General features: G+C 34.2%; 1 pseudogene; it reads left to right on the forward strand.

The window, feature by feature from the left end:
* The first annotated feature begins 21,931 nt into the window (after nucleotides 1-21,931).
* On the forward strand, nucleotides 21,932-23,440 carry LOC107879152 (annotated as a pseudogene).
* The last annotated feature ends 205 nt before the right edge of the window (nucleotides 23,441-23,645 follow it).

The following is a 23,645-nucleotide window of genomic DNA, read 5'->3' on the forward strand; positions in this document are numbered from 1 at the left end:
TTTAATTTTTCAACTTATGCCAAACATTTTTGTCAAAGTTTGACTCATGATTATTATATTCTTATAACTTCTTTACCTTTCTATTTTTGTTTTCAATAATTTTATGCATTCTACATTAGTTTTATAATTTTTATTAATATTTTAAATGTTACATTATTTGTTCAAATAAGCACTTGGTTATAAGTTTTAAGGTTATTTCATATGTGTTGTAATTTTTTTCTAATATTTTTATCCAAAAAATTATCTTCAGTTTATTTGATATTTATTTATATTTCAATATATATGTATACACACACACATACATGGATCTATGGGGAGTATATCTCATATTTTCAATATTGTAATTTTTACTAAGAAAATAAGCAAAAGTAATATTTTTAATAATTCTACTAGTAAATTTAAATAAATTGCCAATATATAGATAAACGATTATAATTATTTTGTAGGAAAGTTTCTTTCTTTATTTATATATTCAGAAAAAATGAAAATAAAATATAATTATCATTACACCAAATAATACAAGATATGATTCATAGAAAAAATATTTTTAAAATAATAAAAATAAAAATTAGTGTCTGGGGAGTATGCTTTTACGCTCGAGACTTATGCTTTTATGTCCATAAATACACCTCAAATTCTAGGACTTACGTCCTATGGATCTACACCATTTATTTGCGTCTCAGAGCATTTTTTATACGCCCCGTTTTGAAACTCGCCTCAAAACTGCTTTTGAAAACACACACACACACACATACATACATATACATTATTTATTTTGAAATTGTTGCAATTAATATAATAATCACTCAGTTTTAATACCTTGGTCAAGATAATATTTTTAATAGTTTTAACTGTGTATATAATATTTTTTAAAGTAAACTAATCAAGTTAATTTTTTTAATGACTACAAATATGATGATCATTTAGTTAATTTAATTATCTATGATTTGAACATAATAAAAATAATAAAGATACAATTTATTATTATATAAAATTACTACATATTTTATTTTATATAATATAACCAAACAAAAAAATTAGACTATAAAGGATGGAAGAGTACAAAATACAAAGATGAAGATTTAGTAATAGTTTCATGGAGGATATAAACTAATTCAAGATTTGTTGAAAGTGAAATGTTTTATTAGTTTGAGTACATGTTTTTAGGAAGTGTGAGGAGACAAAGTGCCCAGTGGGGTTTGGGGTGAAGCTTTGAAGGGAAAAAAAATATATAGTTTGCAGCCAATCGTTAAGGATATTTGAGGGGTGGGGTGGGGGTGGGAAGGAGATAATTTAATGTGTTATTAAAGATTATAGTCTCAAAAAATTAGAATCATCATAAAGTAGTTTTACTGCTTAATAATAGGTAATTTATTTATATTATTTATTATTTTATTTTTATACTATTTTATTATTATATAGAAGAGTAAGTAGGTGGGATGACCGAGGACACTTTTGTCCTTTCAAAAAAGAAAAGTGCATTATTTGCTTATTCTGTAAGCCTCAAAGTTTGTGCATTATTAATGACAAAAAAAAACTCTTTTTGTAAATGTCAATTCTATCTCAAAATTGTATGATATCTTACATGGACCCCGCTATTTTCTTCACAACTTTCTATAAATGTTATTTGTAGGTTCTTGTAACAACTAGCTTTTTGATGAAATATGTGAATTGGGTGTTTGTGTGTGATTTGACTATTTTACCCCTCTTCGTATTTGTATTAAGGTATTTCTGGGGTGTGGAGGTGATTGACAAGGTTCTCGATACATTTTGGTACCATTTATGCGACCTATTAATCGAAAAGTTAAAAAATTAAAAATATGGGTGTGGGACTGACATTTGGTCGAAACGACCTCGAATAGAAAATTCAACTTTCCCATTAGATCCAGAACGTTAATTTTAGAGTGCTAACATGTTTGGTGTGATTTTACAGATTTTAAATCCCATTTCAATCCTTGATTTGGAAAATTATAATTTTGAGTTTCGGGGGTCAACTCTGAAAAATGATGTTTTTTTAAAAAATTTATATCGCTATTAAATTTGAAGAGTCCAATTTAGTGTGGTTACATAATTCATTTGCGTTTATCGGACTCCGAACGAATATCGAGTACCACGTCGAAGTCCGTTAGGACTTAGAAAAATTTGCTATAGTGCAGATTTTTCTGCAATATATAGCAGATTTTAACCCCTTTTTTGGCCCATTTTGTCTATTCCTTTACCTTGCCTCTTGACAGTTAAACCTTAAAATAATGTGAGAGTTTTAAAGTGAAGCTTGTGGGAGCTTGGGAAGCTAGATTACATCTATTTTTTTATTCTATTATGGATTTAAGGTAAGATTCACCCTTTTCTTAGTCATTTCTTAATTAATTTCTCAAAACCCCAAAAATCTTAGGACTTGAAACCTTACTTTCGCTCATTTTCACTTGAATAATATTTTAATCTTATAATTACTTATTTTTCATCAATTTAACCTTCAAAATAACTCTGATTCTAGATATTAATCGAATTTCAAAGATTTTTACCCAGTAAAACTTAAAAATAGTTTGATTTGAACCTCATTTTTGACTCGATCTGACTTGAGTTTTCGATCTGACTTGCCCCTTTTTTTGAAAACCCATTTCAAGGGTCCGTTTTGACCCCAAACCAAAAGTAGTCAATATGAGTGTCTTTGGTTTTGTTTTGACGCGTAGATTTCATATTTGATGTATTTAGTGAAGTTCGAAACCGTTCGTGAGGAGTAAGGCTCTAGAAGCAAAGTCTTAGTTGTGGTATTTCAACTTTTGAGGTAGGTTATGGCTTAACTCTTTCAGACTGGGTTGGGTAGTAAATGATGATACAAAATGCATGTTAAGAGTGTGAACTAATCATGAAATAAAATGGCTATCTATGTGTTGTGCCCGTGTGGGGCCTATATGTGATGTAATTGTTAAAATTGAGATATTATGTGATATGTGTGATCGTGTGGGGTCCTATGTAATATTGATTGCCTTGAATACATGTGAATAATTGTATTGTGTTATTAAAATGCTTAATGTGGTACCATTGGTGTATTGTGATTATACACGTACTTTATTGGCATATGAGACATGTGAAAATTCATGGATAAAACGAAAATAAAGACTGGATACTAGCTCATGTGGTTGTGAAAATGTATCACTATGATTGGTTGTGGAAATATATCATGTGGTTGGTTGTAGAAATACTTATTGTGACATAACCCGAATTAGGGCCTAGTCATGTCGGGCACTCATGTCCTACCAGGAATGGAGACCACCCTCAATACCCAATCATAACCACCTTGCACCCTATGTCAGATGAATTTCGAACATATAACAAGATAAAATAATAATATTTTAAAGACATTAAACAAAGTCTATAATCATTATCCAACAATCTCAATCAAACATCCAATCGGTGCTAACCCCAATGCCAATACCTATACCAAGGCTGACACCAATACTGACACCGCACATGCCCATAATGGTCTAACAAAGCCTCTATCCAGAATCAATAACATTCGGTCGGGACATGCCCACTGCCATAACCAAAACCAAACCAAAGAAATAACAAAAGTAAAAGATGTCCATAGCATAAAATTGAGCCTTCTAGAGTATGGAAGCTTACCACTTTAGTCTGACTTAAGCTGTACCCGAATTCAAGTCACTGAGCAGGAGGAATGGTAGTATGGTCGGTTCCTGCATCACGTGGGGATACAGAGCCTGAAGATGGTTAGCAAAGTGAATGTTAGCATATACTCAGGGATAAGATAAAATAATGTTAGTAATTCAAAAACAAGGTAAATAATCATATGCAATCACATACATATATATATATCATGTCGGGAAAAGGAACAGGGTTTAGCATGCATTTAAAATCTTTTACCTAGGTTGTGTAGCTTTGCCGTGTTAGCCACACGAAGCGGAGAATAAAACATGAGATGAATAGTACATCTCCCTAAATATAAGTATGACATCATGCACATGGTCACCAAGACTAACCTCTTATCGGTAAGCATGAGTTTCCAGTATTGGTCCCCCCCGGACCTCCACTTTTCACCGCTTTGCTAACACAACCCCCTTTAAGTCTAAATTAAAACTAATTACACATTATAATTATTTATCAGTGAGTCTTTTAATTAGGCATTAATCATTGGTAACGTCATACCAAAATTTAGAGCTTGCAAGTCTATCCTTTTATGCCATACCTGAGTCATTAAACCAAGTTGACTTCAAAGTTTCCAATTAAGCCAAAACCATGGCCATTAAGGCCTTTCCAACCATTTAAAACCAACCAAATCAATTTAAGTTTCATTACCTTTTATTCAATTGAGAGAGTTCAAGAATAGTGTGACAAAATCATTCTCATTGGCATTTTTACAAACATGTTGAGGGAACATAACTTCCAAAACCAAAAATCAAGTATCAATTAACCATTCTCATGTAACCACATGTTCGAACCATAACTATAACATGAAAACCATAAGAAAAACATGGGAAAACATCATCCAACCTTAAAAAACCAAAAACCCCAACTTTTATTTCAAAACCAAAACATTACCGTAATAATACCATGAAATCATTCATTAAAACATGCTTTTAGTTGAACTAACAATGAGAGAGGAGTAACATGCCTTAAACACCAAGGAAGTCGTAGAGATTCACTTTTGAAAGCCCCTAATTGATTGCCTTGTAGAAACCCTAGCCGTTTCTTGAACCAAGAGCTTGAGAGAGATTTAAAAAGTGTTTGACTGAGAATAATAGGTTAATGAAGCCCCAAAATATATTTTTGTCATGGGGTCAAAAGGAGTTAAGAGGGAAAATGTATAGAATACCCCCAACATAAAAATGTCAAAAACTTACAGGTGGGTACGAGTGGACCTTCCAACTCGTCACCACTACATATGAGCGGTACCCTCAAGTTGTCACTAGGTCAGAAATTTGGACACCACATTCTGTCCAACATACAACTCCCTTTACCTTCCCGTTACCATACCATACGACTAGTACCATCTAGTGGTACCGTAAGTAGAACATCAAGGGCTAGACACTGGGAAACATACGGCTCCACTATACTATTCATAACCTATCCTCACAGCTCTTAGTGAGCCACTCGTACTCAGATTCAAGTCAAGTCACTAAGTTTTAAATTAGGTGAAGGATCAACCCAATGACCCGTCACCAAACCATACAACCTGTACCCACCAAGTCGTAACCACAACAAAAAACTAACCATCACTCATTAGATCTTACAAGTTGGGTCACCTGACCCCTATCCATGCCATACGACTCGTATGGTAAGTCGTTACAAGGACCATGAGCTCAAAGCTCAGGATTTTTTCGAGACCAAAATCCAGGGTGTTTCAATTCCTCCCGCTTGGAATAAGGCAATACAAGCACAATTTGGACCCTACACGCTTCTACTCTTACCTTTAACTAAGTTAGAAAACACAAACCAAGGAAATCAATCTTTCCTTTAACAAAGTTAGAAAATAAAGATAGTAAGATCAATACATACCTTATGCATGAATTTCCAAAGCAAAAAACAAGAATGGATATTTGGAATTCATGTCCTCTTAAGTTTCCCATGTAGCCTCTTCAACCTTGTGGTTCCTCCTCAGAACCGTCACCAAAGCTACATCTTTGGTCCTCAACCGGCGAACCTACCGATCCAAGATTTCAACAGAAACCTTCACATAGGATGGAGAACCCGAAATACCAATATCCTTGATAGGCATAATTTTCGACGAATCACATACACTTTCTCAATGTAGAAACATAGAATATCGGGTGATGGAGCTCAAACTAGAAGGAAACTCCAACTCATACGCAACATTGCCAACTCTTCTCAAAATTAAGTACTGACCAATATATCGGGGATTAAGCTTCCTCTTCTTTCCAAACCACATCACTCATTTTATGGGACATACCTTCAAGAACACCCTATCCCTAACCTCAAACTCTAACTTCCTACGCATCATATCTGCATAGGACTTTTATTGGCCTTGAGCCTATCCCGAATCACCTTTACCTTCTCCATAGCTTGGTAAACCAAATATGGGCCAAACATCTCTGCCCTCACTAATCTCGAACCACCCAATAAAAGACCTACACCTCCTACTATACACGACTTCAAACGGAGTTATCTCAATGCTAGAGTGGTAGCTATTATTGTATACAAACTCTATAAGAGGTAAGTGCTTAACCCAAAACCACCGTAGTCAATCACGCAAACACGAAGAATATCCTCCAACATCTGAATAGTCTTTTCTGCTTGCCCATCTATTGCGGGTGGAAAGGAATATTCAGACTCACCTTAGTCCCCAACCTTTTCTAAAACAACCACCAAAAGTACGATGAAAACTACATGCCACGATCCGATATAATAGAAACAGACACCCCATGTAGCTTCACAATCTCATAGAGGTACAACCTTGCTTAGTCCTCAGCCAATAAATTTATCCACACAGGCAAGAAATGAGCAGACTTTGTCATCCTATCCACGATGACCCAAATCAAATCGAACTGATTCCTAGACTGAGGAAGACCGATAACGAAATCCATATTGATTATTTCCCTCTTCCACTCTGGTAACTTAATTTCTAGATATAATTCTCTGAGCCTAATATGCTCAACTTTCACTTGTTGGCACACCGTAGACTTAGCCACAAAAATAGACACATCCTGCTTTATATTGTTCCACCAATACATCTTTTTAAGGTCATGATACATTTTTTTGATACAGGATGAACGACATAGCATGACTCATGCGCCTTAACCAAGATCATCTCTCTCAAGTCATCTTTATTGGGAACAAATAACCTCTCTTGGTCCTGCAAGATACCATCACCACTAATCTCGAAGGTCGTCACCTTCTGCCCACCTATATCACTCTTGATCCTCATCAAGACATGATCTAACATTTGTTTCTCTTTGATTTCATCACCAAACGACTACTACGTCACCTCCTATATAAAGACGCCACCATCCTCGGAGTCCAAGAGGCGAACTCCAATGTTAGTCAAAGGGTGAATATCCTTTACCAACTCTCGCTTCCCCTTTTCCACATGAGCAAGACTCCTCATGGACAACCTGCTAAGAGCATCAACAACCACATTAGTTTTACCTAGATGGTAGTGAAGTCTCATGTCATAGTCCTTGAGAAGCTCAAGCCATCTTCTTTGCCTGAGGTTAAGCTCTTTCTGAGTAAACACATACTATAGGCTCTTATGATTAGAAAAGATATTCATATACACGCCATAAAGATAGTGACTCTAGATTTTCAATGCCAATACCACAACCAACAATTCCAAGTCATGGGTCAAATAATTTTTCTCATGCGCCTTTAACTGTCTAGAGGCATACACTATCTCCTTGCCATGGTGCATCAAATGGCAACCAAGCCCCATATGGGATGCATCACAATATACCACAAATCCATCCATACCTTTAGGTGAAGGTCAAGATCAGAGCCAAAGTTAGCTTATTCTTTAGCTTTTTAAAACTACGCTCACACACATTTGTCCATAAGAACTTTACCTTCTTCTGAGTCAACTTAGTCAACGAGGCAGCTATATAAGAAAAAATTTCCACAAACCTCCAATAGTAACAAGCTAAACCCAAGAAGCTCTGAATATCGGTTGGAGTCGTGGGTCAAGGCCACTTCTTAACCAATGCAACTTTCTATGGATCCACTATGACCCTTTACTAGAAATTACATTACCCAAAAAAGTAACAACGTTCAACCAAAACTCACATTTCAAAAATTTGACATACAACTATTGGTCTTTCAAGGTCTGCAACACTATATGGAGGTGATTAGAATGATCCACCTCACTCTTTAAATACACCAGAATATCATCTATGAACACAATGATGAACAAGTCCAAAAACTGACGGAAAACCCTATTTATCAAATCTATGAATACCGCCAGGGCATTGGTCAACCCAAAAGACATAACCAGAAACTCAAAATGCCTATACCAAGTACGAAAGGCAGTCTTAGGGATATCTACTTGCCTAATCTTTAAATGATGATACTCAGATCGAAGATCAATCTTGGAGAAAATCTTAGCACCCTACTAACTGATCAAACAAATCATATATTATTGGAAAAGGATACTTATTCTTTACCATCACCTTATTCAACTATCGGTAATCAATACACATCCAAAGGAAACCATTCTTTTTATGTATGAATAACACCGGCGCACCCCACGGGGAATACTAGAATGGATCAAATCCTTGTCTAAAAGATCCTTTAGTTTCTCCTTAAGCTCATTTAACTCAGCTGGAGTCATCCTATACGGAGGAATAAAACACGAATGTGTGTCCAGAATAAGATCACCCAAAATCATTCTCCCTATTGAGAAGAACACCAGGAAGGTCATCAGGGAAGACCTCAGGAAATTCATTCACCACCAAGATGGAATGTAAAGAAGAACCCTTTAGAATCTTAACCCGGACCAGATGATAGAGACACCTCTTTAAGATTAATCTCTGATCTCTAAGATACGATATGAACCTCCCCTTATGAGCTAGGGAACCACCTTCTGACTCAATAATCGGCTTATTAGGGAATTTTTGGGCAACTTTACGAGTTTGACAGTCTAAAGAAGCATAGCACGAGTGTAACCAATCTATCCCCAAATGATATCAAAATTAATTATGTCTAATTTAAACAGATTCACCAAAGTCTCCCGACCACCCAAAGATACCACACAACCCCTATCGACTCTTCTAGCCACCACAGAGTCACCCACCAACGTAGAAATAGAAAAAGGGTCTGAAATACACTCGAGACTAAAGCCAAAATGCACAGCCACATATGGGGTCACATAAGAAAGAGTGGACCCCGAATCAAGTAAATAGTACACATGACGGGAAAAAAGTTTCAACATACCAGTCACGATATCAAGCAATTCCTCAGATTCTTGACGGGTAGTGAGAGCATAGAGATGGTTCCAACCAGTGCCAAAATTAGATAGCGCAACCTTTGGTGTCGGAGCTGAAGAAGAGGAAATAAGAACCTTGTTTACCCCAGAAACAACCTTACCAACAGGTCATATGCCCTGGCTGACCACAGTTGAAGCACTTGTCATTTTCTTCATCATAGTACCTCTGATGCAATTAACTACTGAATCTTCAGAGAGAATATGATGGAGCTAACTGGGTCCCATTAGCTTGAGATTGGGCACCATATTCCCTATAGTTGTCACCAATCTAAAAACTCTAGTCACCCAATGGCTTTTTGTAAAGAGCACTACTCGTCGAGTAAGACCCAGAATTGCCCCACTTCTTCTTGGGGCACTTCCATCATCCCTGCCACTCTGATGTTGTCCACCACCCTGCTAAAAAAATCTAAACTTCATGCTCTGCCTCTCTACTATGTCAACATACTTCTTCTTCTCTTTCTCTACCTACAACATGTATACAACCAACCTAGAAATATCCATGTTTTTGTTTAACAAGACAACCTTACTCGCTAAAATTAAGTATCGAGACAACCCAGAAGCAAACTTCCTTATTCTAACCCTCATGCTAGAAACTAACTCTGAAGCATACCGAGATAACTAGTAAAACTTTAAGACATACTCCTTGACTGACATCTTGCCTTGCTTTAGGTTAACAAACTATTCTGCCTTCATTTTCCTCAACTCTTGAGGAAAGAAGAGGTCCAAAAAAGCACTAGAGAAATCATCCCACAGGGCTAACTCAGCATCGTCACCCCTTGACTGCTCTCATTCCTCATACTATTGATATGCTACATCTTTTAGTCGTTAGGCAGCAAATTCCTCACCCTCTATATTGGTAGCATACATAACACGGGAGATCTTTCCTATCTCATCTATTAAAACTTGAGGATCCTCCTCGACCTCAACACCTGCGAATATAGAAGGGTTCAACCTCATAAATTAGCCAACCCTTGTGGCCTCAGAAGATGGAGTAATAAAAGTACCATGCTCGACCTGAGAAGCTACCAACTACGCCAATATATGGATAGACTGATGAAACTCAAAATTTATCACATCAGTCTGAGGTGCTTGAGAAGGACTAGAGGGAACCGGTGGAACTCCAGATGGACAATCAGGAACTGTACCCCTAAATCTAGTCTGGATCCCATAAGTAGAATGGTTCCCATAAATATTATCCTTGGGTGGGACAGAGAAGTTTCTGTGAGCAGCAGATTATCAATGAGGCATGATCTGAATAACAAACAAATAGTAATTAGAGGAGAATTTAGGACCTTAGACTCTACAGCTCAAATCAGAACATAATAAAGAGAAATATTTCTAAATGCCTCGTAGTCTCTCCTTTATGAGTATGGCAGGCTACATACCCTTAAAAGAAACTATACTCAACATGACTTTGTTGGAAACCCAATTGGCCATGAATCTAGATCCTTGATACCAATCTGACATGACCCAAACCAGGCTTTAGTTGTGTCAGGCATCTCAAGTCCAACCAGGACCGAAGACCACCCCCAACACCCAACCATAATGCCCTATACCTTATGTCGGATAAATTTCAAACATATAAAAAAATAAAACAATATTGTTTCAAAGACATTAAACAAAGTCTATAATCATAATCCAACAACCTCAATCAAATATCAAACAGGTGCCAACTCCAATGCCAAAACTAATACCAAGGCTGACACCAATACCGATACTGCCCATGTATATAGTTGTCTACAAAGCCTCTAACCATAATAAATTAATATTTGGCCGGGACATGCCCCCGACCATATCCACAATCAAACCAAGAAAATAACAAAAACAAAAAAAGTCTATAGCATGAAATAGGGTCTTTCAGAGTATGTAAGCTCACCACTTTAATCTGACTTAAATTTGTCCCCGAATCCAAGTCATAAACCAGAATAATGGTAGTATGTTTGGTTCCTGCATCATATGGGGATACAACACTTGAAGATGATTAGCAGAGTGAATGCTAGTATGTACTTAAGGCTAAGATAAAATAATGTCAGTAGTTCAAAACCAAGGTAATAACTAGATGCAATCACACACACACACACACACATATATATATATCATGATGGGGAAGGGGATTGAGTTTAGCATGCATCTAAAACCTTTTACCTAGGTTGTGTAGCTTCGCCGTTCTAAAACTACCCACGGGCTATGTGGGTTTAGCTCCCCCTATTGAAAGGGCTTCGGTGCGTGTTAGCCACATGAACCGGAGAATAAAATTTGAGATGACTAGTATATCTCCTAAAATATAAGTGTGACATCATGCACATGATCACGAAGACCAACCTTACATCGGCAAATATGAGTTTCCAATATAGGTCTCATGGGGACCTTCACCTCCCATGGCTTTACTAACACAACCCTCTTTAAACCTAAATTAAAACCAATTACACATTCCAACAATTTACCAAGGAGTCTTTTTAATTAGGCATTAACCATTAGTATCATCATACCAAAATTTAAAGCTTGCAAGTCTATCCTTTTATGCCATACCAAAGCCATTAAACCAAGTTGACCCTAAAGTTTCCAATTTTAACAAAACCATGGCCATTAAGGCCTTTCCAAACCACTTAATACCAACCAAATTAATTTAAGTTCCATTACCTTTTTATACAATGCAAAGATTTCAAGAATAGTCAAACTATGTGACAAAATCATTCTCTTGAGCATTTTAACAAACATGTTGAGGGCATATAATTTCCAAAACCAAAACCAAGTATCAATTGACCATTTACATGCATCCACATGTTCAAACCATAATTATAACATGAAAAAATATAAGTAAAACATGGGAAAACGTTATCCAACCATAAAAAACCAAAACCCCCCATATCTATTTCAAAACCAAATAATACCACAATAATAACATGAAAACCATTCATTAAAATATGCTTTTAGTTGAACTAAAAATGAGAGAGGAGTAACATGCCTTAGACACCAAGAAATATGGAGAGATTCACTCTTGAAAGCCCTTAATTAATTGTTTGGCAGAAACCCTAGCCTTTTCTTGAACTAAGAGCTTGAGAGAGATTTTAAGAGTGTTTGAATGAGAATAATAGGTTAATATAGCCCCTAAAGTTTCTATATTTCATGAGGTCAAAAGGAGTTAAGAGGTAAAATATCCAGAATACCCCCAACTTAAAATAGTAGAAAACTTGCAGATAGGTATGAGTGGACCCGCCAACTCACCACCACCATATACGAGTGGTACCCTCAAGTCATCACTAGGTTAGAAAGTTAGATACCATATTTTGTCTGAGATATGAATCCCTTGTATATCCCGTCACCATACCATATGACTAGTACCATCTAGTCGTACCCTAAGCAGAACATCAAAGGCTAGATACTTGACAAAATACAGCTCCACTATACCACTCGTACCCTATCCTTATCGCTCTTAGTGAGACACTCATACTCAAAGACAAGTCAAGTCACTAAGTTTCAGATTAAGTGAAGGATCAACCCATCAAACCATATGAACCGTACCCACCAAGTCATAACTATAACAGAAAACTAACCATCACTCACTGGACACCTTATGATTTAGGTCACCTGAACCATACCCATACCATATGACTTGTATGATGAGTCATTACAATGACTGTAAGCCCAAAACTCAAGAATTTTCCAAGGACAAAACCCAGGGTGTTTCAGTTTTGTTCAGGGTTTCTCTTCTATTGCAGCCCCTTTGACTAAGTTTACACAGAAGAAAATTTTCGTTGATTGGTCTAATTCTTATGAGGCAAACTTCTAAAAGCTCAAGGATTTGTTGACTTCAGCTCCTATATTGTATTTGCTCAAGAAGGATGTAGACTTTACCGTATTTTATGATGCTTCGAGTGTTGAATGGGATGTTGTATTGATGCAGGAGGGTAAGATAATTGATTATACATCTCCTCAGTTGAAGCCTCATGAGATAAATTACCCTACCTATGATTAGTAGTTGGGCGTTGTTGTGTTTGCTTTGAAGTTGTAGAGGCACTACTTGTATGGAGTCCATTGTAAGATCTTCTCAAATAATCATAGCCATCAATACTTATTCAGCCAGCAAAATCTTAATATGAGGCAGCGTCATTGGCTTGAGTTGGTTAAGGACTATGACTTGACTATTTTCTACCATTCGGGCAAGGGTAATGTGGTTGCGGATGCCTTGAGCCAGAAGTCGACTAACATGGATAGCTTGGTGCATCTTTTGACCTAGGAGAGTCCTTTAACCTTAGAGGTTCAGTCTTTAGCTAACCAGATAGTTAGACTTGATATTTCGACACCTAGGTGTGCTTTGGAATTTATGGATGCTAGATCTTCTTTAATGGAGCTGATCCGACCTCATCAATTTCATAATGTTGGATTGAGGTTGATTTGAGATAAGGTGTTGAGTGGCAAGGAAAAGAAATCCTTACTTAATTTGAATGGAGTTTTGAGGATTGAGGGTCGAGTTTGTGTGCCGATAATGGGTGACTGGATTAGGTTAATCTTGGAGGAGTCCCATTGTTCCAAATATTCTATCCATCCTGGTCTGACTAAGATGTATCATAATTTGAGGTAGTATTACTGACGGGGTGGTATGAGACGAGATGTAGCAAATTTTGTGGATCATTATCTATGTTTTCAGCAGGTGAAGGCCGAGCATATAAGGCCTAGTAGGTTACTTTAGAGGTTACGTATTCTCGAGTGAAAGTGGGAGCGGATCACCATGGACTTTATAACTGGTTTGCCTCGTACATCTCATGGTTCTGATAGTGTTTGGGTTATCGTGGATTAATTGATCAAGTCAACTTATTTTATTTTGGTTCAGGTTTTATTCAGTACTGAGAGGTTGTCCTGTATATACATTTCTGAGATTGTACGTATACATAGTGTGATAGTGTCTATCATCTCAGATTATTATTTGGTGTTCATATCTCACTTTTGAAGGATATATTAGAATGAGTTGGGCACTTGCGTTGATCTCAGTACATCATTTCACCCTAGATTGGTGGTCAATTAGAGCTAACTATTTTAATTTTAAAGGATATGCTCCGCATTTGTGTGATGGATTTTGGTGGCCAGTGGGAGCAATATTTGGCTTTAGCAGAGTTTGCATATAATAATAGCTACTATTTATTTATTGATATAGTTTCTTTTGAGGTATTGTATGGTAAGCATTGTCTCTCTCAAGTTGGTTGGTTTGATGTTTTTTAGGTTATACCTCGAGGTACGGACTTGTTTTGTCAGTCTTTAGATAGAGTCTGGGTTATTCAGGATAAACTTAGAGCGGCTCAGAGTAGGCAGAAGTGCTATGCTTATTGTAGACTTTGTGCCTTGTGATTTAGTATTAGTGATCGTGTTTTCCTTCGAGTTTTACCCATGAAGGGTGTGATAAGGTTTGGAAAGAGGGGTAATCTTAGCCCCAGGTATATTCGTCCATTTGAGATTTTTTGCACTGTTGGTGATGTGGCTTATGAGTTAGCTTTGTACCCTGATCTATCAGCTGTTTATCCAGTTTTCCATGTTTCTATACTTCACCATTACACTCTATACGAGTCTCATGTTATTTGTTGGGAGTCAGTTCAGTTAGATAAGCGATTGTCTTTTGTTGAAGAGTCAATCTCCATATTGGCTAGATATGCTAGGCGGTTTCCGCTCTAGAGTCATCCCTGTGGTTAAGGTTCAATGGCAACATTGACCAGTAGATGAGGCTACTTGGGAGGTTGAATTTGATATGCATATTTCATAGCCCCAGCTCTTCATTGATTTAGGTATTTCTTTACCTTAGTTTGAGGACGAACTAGATTTTTAGTGGTAGATGATGTAACAACCAGTTTTTTAATGAAATATGTGAATTATGTGTTTCTGTGTGATTTGAATATTTTACTCCTCCTCGTAGTTGCATTATGATATTTTTGAGGTATGGGGTGATTGGCATGGTTTTCGATGCATTTTGATACCATTTATGTGATATTATGGTTTTTGATAGCTTTGAGAGTCTTATTATAGACTTATGTAGATATTTTTGATTCGTACAATGGATGGCTGAACGGACTATGGTAGCAGTTCCGAAATATCAATTTTAGACTAGGTAGACCTTTGGTTTGGGATCCGGTGCACCCGAGCTCATTTCGACCTATTGGTCGAAAAGTTGGAAAATTAAAAATATAGGTATGGGACCTATATTTGGTCAAAACAACCTCGAATGAAAAATCTTACTTCGTCAGTAGATTGATTTTACGGTGGTAACTTATTTTGTGTAATTTTGCGGCTTTTAAATCTCATTTCAACCCTCGATTTGAAAAATTATAATTTCAAATTTCGGAGGTCAACTCTGTCGAAATGATGTTTTTTCAAAAATCTGACATCTTCGTTGAGTTAGGAGCGTCAAATTTAGTGTGGTTACATAATTTAATTCGTTTGTGTATATCTGAATCCAAACGAATCCCGGGAACCTCATTCAAGTTCGTTAGGACTTAGAAAAATCTGCTATAGTGCAGATTTTTTGCAATATATAACAGATTTTTACCCCTTTTTTGGCCCATTTTGTCCATTCTTTCACCTTGCCTCTAAAGAGTTAAACCTTAAAATAGTGTGAGAGTTTAAAAGTGAAGCTCGTGGGAGCTTGAGAAGCTAGATTAACATTTATTTCTTAATTCTATTACGGATTTAAGGTAATAATTCACCCTTTACTTAGTTATTTCTTGATTAATTTCTCAAAACCCCAAAAATCTTAGGGCTTGATTTCAAACCTCAATTTCTCTTCTTTTCACTTGAATAATATTTTAATATTATAATTACTAGTTTTTCATCAATTTAATCTTCAAAACAACTCTGATTCTTGATTTTAACCCGAATTTTAAAGAATTTTATCCAGTAAAGCTTAAAAATGGTTTTTCTTTGATTTGAACCACGTTTGTACTCGATTTGACTTGGGTTTTCAGCTGTAGGTTCCTAAAAATATGAGAAACACATTTTTGAAGTAAAGTTATGATTTTTCGCATCTTTTTTGAAAACCCATTTCGGGGGTCCGTTTTGACCCTAAACTAAGAGTAGCCACTATGAGTGTCATTTTTTTTTATGCGTTGATTCCATATTTGATGGTTTTAGTGGAGTTTGTGAACCATTCGTGAGGAGTAAGGCTTTGGGAACAAAGTCTTGATTGCGGTATTTTGGCTTTTAAGGTAGGTTGTGGCTTAACTCTTTCAGATCGGGCTGAGTAGTAAATGATGGTACAAAATGCATGTTAAGGGTGAGAACTAATCATGAAAAATGGCTATCTATGTGTTGTACCCATGTAGAGGCCTATATGTGATATAATTATCGAAATTGAGATATTATATGATATGTGTGACCGTGTGGGGTCCTATGTTATATTGAGAACCTTAAATACATATGAATAATTGTATTGTGTTGTTAAAATGCTTAATATGGTAACATTGGTGTATTGTGATTATATTCATACTTTATTGGCATATGAGACATGTGGAAATTCATGAATGAATCGAAAATAATGAATGGATATTGGGTCACGTGGTTGTGAAAATGTATTATTGTGGTTGGTTGTAGAAATATATCATGTGGTTGGTTGTGGAAATACTCATTATGATTGGTTGTGAGCATTACATCCACATTTCATACTCATTCATGAAACATTGATACCACTATGGAAATATCTGAGAAACACTGGCAATACCTTTTATAAAATCCTCCCTGAAGAAAGTGCCAACTAGGAGATATTGTGACACCTTATAAAACTCTTTTCGGAGAATATGCTAGAAAGGATATATGAGATATGTAGATTGTATACGGATTGACGAACCCCCATGGGTCCTACATCGGGATGCTTTAGCTCCGTAGGTGTATACGAGGATTGTAAGATGATTCCAGAGGTTGTCCGACAAACTCGTGCATCATCATCATCATCATCATTTACATTGAACTTGCTTTATTGTGTTGTATTATCATATAGACTTAGCATCTATGTAATTTTATCTTCTTTTACTTGTATTTGATGATCTTGTATATGCATGTTTCCCCTTGTTCTACTTATATGTGATATAATGTATACTTATGTTCTATCTTGGTGTAATGTTGCAATATATGTGATATATTAAAAATGTTAGTGCAAGTGGTGTGGGCTGCCCTTGTGGGACATTTTTTTATTGCAGGTGACATGCGCTTGGTGTATATTTTATATGCCTTATTTACTACTTTATTTGATCGGTCTATGATATCTACTGAGTATTAGTAGATCGTACTCATTCCTATTATGCCCTTTCGGTACAGGTCCTAGCTCGAGTGCATCTCAGCTTGCTTGACTCGAGCGATTGTTAGAGCTTTCAAGGTAGCGATTGGACATTTATGCATCCGGAGTTCACCTATATCTTTCTATAATAGTTATATCTTTATTCGTATTCGAAAATAGATATTATTTCTTTACGGTTATTTTTCTGATGTATTTGACTCCTGAATTGTATTAGTAGTTCTTACACTATTGACACCTGATTTTGGACATGATTGGTATTTGGATAAGTTCTTTACGCATTATTATAATTACTTGTATGGTTCGGCTTCGTTCTAAAAGCCTTACCTTGGGGTATTTCTGTCTTTTTTTTGTATCAGTTTGCGTGATAGGCTTACTTGTCAAGGTGCGGGTGCCATCACGACCCTTATTTTTGGATCGTGATAGTTCAAATATACAATACCTATTCCTATACCCTTTTATAAGTGGTGAAAATTTAATTTAATTTTATTTAAATGAAATATCCACCGACAAGTAGAATTAAAAATTTTCTTGGCACATCTGGTTATAGTAAATTATTTATTAAAATAATAAAGAAATAAAAAATATATATTACTCCTTTCGTTTAAAAAAGAATGATCTGGTTTAACTTGATATGAAGTATAAGAAAATAAAAAAAACTTTTGTATTTTGTGGTCATAAATTAAAGTTGTGTCAAATGTACCAAAATGCCCTTTATCTTGTGGTTCTAAACATGATACATGAAAAATTAAAATTAAAGTATAGTCAAAAAAAGAAAAGTTCATTCTTTTTTGAAAAATTAAAACGGACAATAGATCTTTATTTTTAAAGTTGAAGAGCAACAAACATCTACAAGACATTCATCTATCCACAGTTCACATCATTCAAAAATAATTTGACGTTGAACTTTTTACAATATCTAAAACAATTTTAAAAAATAATTTGTTAAACCTTAAAAAGTAATTTAAGTAGTGAGTATTGTTCATATTTTATTATGATATATGAGAATTATGTGATAATCTTTTTATTAAATGTAATTTAAGTGATATACTTGAATCAAATGGAAATAATAATTTTAAATTTAAATATAAATTTATTTGAAATTTGAATCATTTAAATATTTTTTTCAATTATGGTGTTCGGACGAGTTTTCTCTCCTCTTAATTAAATCCACGGAAAAAAGAAGTTACTTTTGAGTTTAACATTCATGGTTATTTTTGGTGATGATTAATTTATGTTTAAGATAACACTTACAAATATAATCAAGGGCATAACGTTTTTTTCATAATTTATTTAATATTTCCATATAATTCTTACGTGGATCCTACTACAACTCTATTTTAAATGAAAAAATAGATATAGTGGTCATTGCATTAGATATTTTCAATAACGCTAATGATGTAATCTTTCACGTGGATCCCACATACTTCAACTGTAAGTCTATTTTAACATGTAATTAAAAAATTAAATAAATTATATTAGAATATCTATTTTAATACATTCTATGTATCAATTCAAATAATAAATTTTTCTTTTTAATCAATTCTAAAAAAGAATTGATATTTTTGATTTGGTTAGTATGTTATAATATTATCAATATTTTAATCATGTTGAATTTTATTTATTTGTCAAAAAGTTCACAAAGTATACTCTTCTATTTAAAGTTTATTTATTTTTAAGATAATCGAAATATTCCAAAGTTTATTTTTATATTTTAAATTTGATATCTAATCAAAGGGATATAAATTAAATTAAAGGAAGATGTAGTTCATAGGAGGATGGGCAAATACTCATATATGTTCCTTAAAAGATAAAAATATAAAATTAATTTTGACCATACATTTAATTGCATAAAGTTACTATATTTATATTATAGTAAAATAATAAAAAATATTCATAAAATTGGATAGTTGTTTATCTAGCAAATACAATAGGCGATTCCTCCATAATTTCAAAACTTCATACGATATATATCATCAGAAATATTTATAATACATAAAATTTATAAAAACATAATTATTTACTAATCACATATTAAAATTATTTTAAACAACTTATTTAAAATGTAATATTAACTTCATCATGTTAAATTACTACAATATATATTATGTTAACTTTTATTAATTCTATTGGTTCTCTTTATTTTAGGTAGTAAATTTCCTCATCAGGTAGACAAATCACTTTAAAAAATTGCTTTCTTACTATATTAAATTGGTCTTCTATTTTTGCCGTATACAAGACAAGACATATAGGCAATTCCGTAACGTTATGACTCATTGAAACGTTCATCCAATAGGTCCTTGTTTTTATTTGTTAAATACCCATAAAATAAATTTAAATGTATTTAAAAGTAACATGTATGGATTAGGATCCTTTATTGTTTCGAATTGATTCTCTGAAAATGTTAATAAATAGATATTTGTAATTTTAATATATTCACTTGTATAACTTTTTAAATAAAGTAGAAAAATAAAAACATTAAAATTTGTTGTTTAATCTAAGAGAATGTGTTTGACCTGATATTAAAATAAGCATTAGAGTATATAATATTTTAATGTTAATTATGAAAACTTAAATAAGTTATAAGCTATTATTTGATTTTATAAAAACAAGAAAGTATATTTTATTTTATAGTGTGATTTCTACTTACATTTTTTATTGTGTTTATTCAAAAATATTAATGATCATTTTTTTTGAAAATCAATTAAATAACTATAAATATAGTTAAAATTATATTATTGAAAAAGTAAATGGGTTCTTCATTATTTAGTGATGAGAGATGGATAGAGAGGAGAGAATATTTAAATTTAAACTAATTTTATCTTTATACTTTTTTTGAATGTTTTTTAAATGATATAATTTGAGTGTTTTGCTTTTCTCTTTTGAAAAAATATATAAAATTTAAAATGAATAAGTAAAAATAAAAGGGGAAAATATTAAATCAATCCCAATAATAAAAAAGGGAATAAAAATCCAATTATGAGGAATCAATTAAGGAAAGAAAATAAATATGGAGTGGCATTTACTCCAAAGGGTTATTCTAAAAAATAGATTCAAATTAAAGTGACTTTCAAATTTTAGCCCCAAATAAAATGGCTTTGGATGAAAATACCCTCCTCTAAAATATTTATTGTTCAATCTCTTTCTACATTTTTTTATTCCAAATTTCAGAATCAACCCATTTGATGGCTCTCTAAAGCCCGAGGCTAAGTTGCCCAAATTGTTAAATCTCTTTCTTTCAAATTTCAGAATCGACTTTCAAACATTCGCTGAATCGACTTTTGTCGTAAGGGTTCTTCAGGTATGAAATTCATCATCAAAAGTCATTGTGGTAATTTTAGCTTATTGATGCATTTTGGTAATTTTAGCTCGTTATATAATTAGAATATTTATTTGATTTTTGGGGAGGTGAACGTAAACTGGACTTGGGATATGTTGTTATTGTAGTAACATATTTACCATTGAGGAATTCTGTCGAACAGGTTGTGGGGAATTTGTTATTGTTATTATAATTGTGTTTGAGTAGTTGTGGGGGTTGGTCTTGGAGGGAAAGGCCATTAATGTGAGAGTTGACATTGATCGCAACATATTTTGGGAAGGCCAAACGTATAAGGTCAAGGTGGTACAAAAATTAGTTCTAAGTATTTCAAACTAGTGGTATAATTAGCATTAGAAGATAATGAGGAATTGTGTCAAACAGGTTGTGGGGACTTTGTTATTATGATTATAATTGTGTTTGAGTAGTTGTGAGGGTTTGGTCTTGGAGGAAAAGGTTGTGTTTTTCATCTCGGATGAATCTAGCCTATGCTTTAGAGATTAAAGAAGCACTAACTTGTTGATTCTAAGAGAGAGCACCTTAGCTATTAGCTTGTATAACATAAAGCAATAGACAATGGATTTAAACTCTCTAATGGTAGTAGGATTTGGCACTAGAAGAGAACTACAGCCACCAAAATATCTAATTAATAAATGCATTTAAGAAAGATGGATGGAGTCAGGGTCGTATATCACAAGGGACTTCGTGAAAGAATTACGCTATATATATACAAAGGGAAAAATATATTTTATGTATGTATAGTAGATACTGAATCTCTTGATTTCTTTCATGTGTTCACCTATTTATATTTGAAACTCCCTTAGTGAAAGTCCCCACTTCTACATCGATGACAGACCATATTCAAGTGTTGGGTAAGTGAAAATGGCAATACTTTTAGCTTTGAAAACTGATTGTGATAGAACTTACCTTAAAACCTAAGATTGTAGAGTTTCTATCGGTTCATAAAGTTAATATCATATACTCTAGATAATGACTATAGATGAGCAGTTTCTAAGGCTGCAATCATTGAAAATGACAAATTAAATACCTGACTTTTTAAACCTCTAAAGTCCATTGTGTTCAATTTTCTTGTTCAAGATATGGTCTGAATGGTGTAGACATCAATAATTATTTTTCTAGTTTCCAACATGTGTATCTTGTGAGGGTCCTCTAGTTAGTACAGATGAGTTTTGCAATTAGCTGTTAGATTACTCCATACCACATTTTAAAGACATCAGAAAATATCTGGCACTTTGCTAGATTGAATCTAAAAATAGCACACACACAAAGTATTGTTAACTTTGTTTAACATTTTTATCCATTCAAGATTGTATTTTTATGCTATTTTTGGTCCTAAATTACGGTCATATGTACAAACAAAAAATCAGGCTGACTTATGCTCTCCGAAGAGTTAAGATTTCATCGTTTGAATTTAGATAGCTTTAAGACTCCATACATCCAGCATTGTATTCTTGAGATGTAAGTTGGGCGTGCATGAAACCTTAGGCTAATTTTTTTAAAAAAAAATGTAAGTTTCCAACTTTTGATCATTGACTATATCTTCTATAGTAGGCCAATATCTGATGTTTCGAGTGATCTTACTATAGAAGCCGGATCAGCCAGTTTTGCTCTTCACAAGGTACAAAAATGAAGTGTGTAATATTTCTTCCTCTGGTGTAATTTAACTACGTTTTTCATCATTGCAATGCTCAAGTCTATGGAAAAACAGAAGTTGTGCAAAGAAATGGCTAGTCTAAAGTACCTTGAAAAAAATTGATGTTTTAGCCATTATAAGTAGGCTACCGATATCAATACAGTTGTGTTGAGGAGCAAACAAAAGTCAATAGCCAAATGCAAAAACAGAACTACAGAACTTAAGTTATGTGCTTTGTGTTAAAATTAAGAAAAATGAAAGAGGAATATCTTGGATACATTTCTAATGTGATTGCTAATTTGTCATTGTTTGAAGTTCCCCTTGGTTTCGTGAAGTGGAAGAATTAGAAAGTTGCTGCTAGAGGCGAAGGATACAAAGATTTCAAGAATCAATCTTACTGGTCTTCCTGGTGGATCTGATACATTTGAACTTGCTGCAAAGTTCTGCTATGGAGTGAACGTTGAGATTACCATATCAAATGTGGCGTTACACAGATGTGCAGCTAGATTTATGAAAATGACAGAAGATATCTCTGAGAAAAACCTAGAAATTCATACTGAGGTATTCCTTAAGGATCCAGTATTTCCAAACATATCCAACTCAATATTTGTTCTTCATCGCTGTGAAACATTACTACTGGTATCTGAAGAAGTCAATCTTGTTAGCCAGTTAATAAACGCAATTGCAAATAATGCCTGTAAAGAGCAGCTAACATCTAGTTTGTCAAAGTTGGAGTATAATTTTCCACCCAAACCTGTTCAGTGCGTTAATTCTGAGACACTATCAGACTGGTGGGGAAAATTGCTCACGGTGCTAAATCTGGATTTCTTTCAGAGAGTTCTGTTGGCAGTAAAAACAAAAGGTCTTAAACAAGACATTATCAGCAGAATTTTGATAAATTATGCCCAAAATTCTCTTCAGGGCTTGTTCATCAAGGACCCTCAATTGGTTAAAGGAAGTTTCTTGAATTTGGATTTGCAGAAAAGACAAAGGATCATCATCGAAACAATAGCTGGCGTACTACAAAAATAATCCAGGAAAAGTGTAGTGCCAATGGCTTTTCTTTCAAATTTGTTAAAATCTGCAATAGCATCATCATCATCGACTTTCTGCAGGTCTGATCTGGAGAGGTGCATTGGTCTGCAGCTAGATCAGGCAATTCTTGAAGATATTCTCATACCTGTAAATCCACATGAAAAAAATCACAACCTTCTCTATGACATAGATTTTATCTTGAGGATTTTTTTCTTTTTCTTGAAATTGAAAACTTTTACCCAAGAGGCAAAAGTTTATTCTTTAATTGTACTGATTAGATTATTAACATATATGCAACTCTTGCCTCATAGGCAAGACTTTAGAAAATTGTTGAAATGGAAAATTTTTGCCCAAGAGGCAAGAGTTTATTCTTTAATTGCACTGATTAGATTATTAACATATATGCAACTCTTGCATCATG

This window comes from Capsicum annuum, chromosome 8 (assembly GCF_002878395.1).
Source record: "Capsicum annuum cultivar UCD-10X-F1 chromosome 8, UCD10Xv1.1, whole genome shotgun sequence".
Taxonomy (NCBI): Eukaryota; Viridiplantae; Streptophyta; class Magnoliopsida; order Solanales; family Solanaceae; genus Capsicum; species Capsicum annuum.